Here is a 1,217-nt window from a genome sequence, read left to right as displayed (position 1 = left end):
GAAAATGTACCCTAGCACAAAGTTATATGGCCTCCAATAGAACTTTTCCTACACTTCTTAGAACAATGGCTGATGCCATGTCTGGGGCAGGAAAATACAAGGCAAATGAAGATCAGTTTATTGGCCAAAAAAGCAAGAAAGCTTTCTAGGTTTATGGGGTCATGCCATAGTCACACCCATGCTAATCAAAATGACTGTTTCTAGGGGTACCCTGACTAATAAAACACAACTTTTACAAGGACGTCTTGAAGAGATGTCTGGAGACATGAGACAACCTCAGGACTGTGTTACGAATTTGAAAGCCATTACTCTAATAGTGGATATAAGATTCATTCATCTTTACCTCACTCACAGTTGCAGTTCTCTGCTGCTTACCGAGAGGTTCCTCCTAAACCACTTCTCACCATGTTCATCTTCCCCAGTGTCTCCTACAGTGAAGAATGATAGTGTTTGGAAAGGCAGAGAGAAGATTAAAAATATACAGGTATGAATATGTATGTGGGGTTTTATATCCAAATAGAACAGACTATGATAACTAAATCAGTCCCTCTACAATCAACAGAAAAATATAGTATATGCTGTAAATTTTTAAATCTCAATTCATTTTTAAAAATCCTTAATTTATTCTCTAGAACCAGCTTTATGAACCCTTCAGTGTCCCATTGTTCTTTGTTCTTCCAAAATAATGCAATGACTCCTGTTCTTTCTAATGTACATTTCTTTTCAAAATACATACTTGAATAACTTCTAATGTCCTAAGAATTGAGGTGTCTGACTTCTGACTGTTAGATGCTCCCTTGTTTCCACCTGAATGCACATTTTATGAAAAAACAAAAACCATGTTTCCAAACCCCTAATAATCTTTTCCTATATCCATGGCAGAGCCTGGGCATAAAACCTAGTCGGTATCTCATTGATTGATCAAGTGTCTAATGACAGGGAGTGGGGTGTTTAATTAAGATTCAAGCCAAGTGGCTCAGTTGGTTAAGAGCTTGCTCAAGAGTGTGAGCTCTGAGCAACAGCGGTTCAATGCCTGGGCCCGAACTGAGCTGCCGCTGAGCTGCCAACAGGAGGCAGGATGGCTCAGCTAAAAAATAAAAAAATAAAAAGATTCAAGATTGGGCTCTATGTTATCTCTTTGCTAATAAGTGATGGCTTCCTTGGCAGAATTTGGCCTAAGACTAACTTTCGTTGTAACCTACTCCTGGGACAGGGTG

Source organism: Hipposideros armiger, unplaced genomic scaffold (genome assembly GCF_001890085.2).
Source record: "Hipposideros armiger isolate ML-2016 unplaced genomic scaffold, ASM189008v1 scaffold_1174, whole genome shotgun sequence".
Taxonomy (NCBI): Eukaryota; Metazoa; Chordata; class Mammalia; order Chiroptera; family Hipposideridae; genus Hipposideros; species Hipposideros armiger.
Note: the sequence above shows the minus strand (reverse complement) of the source record.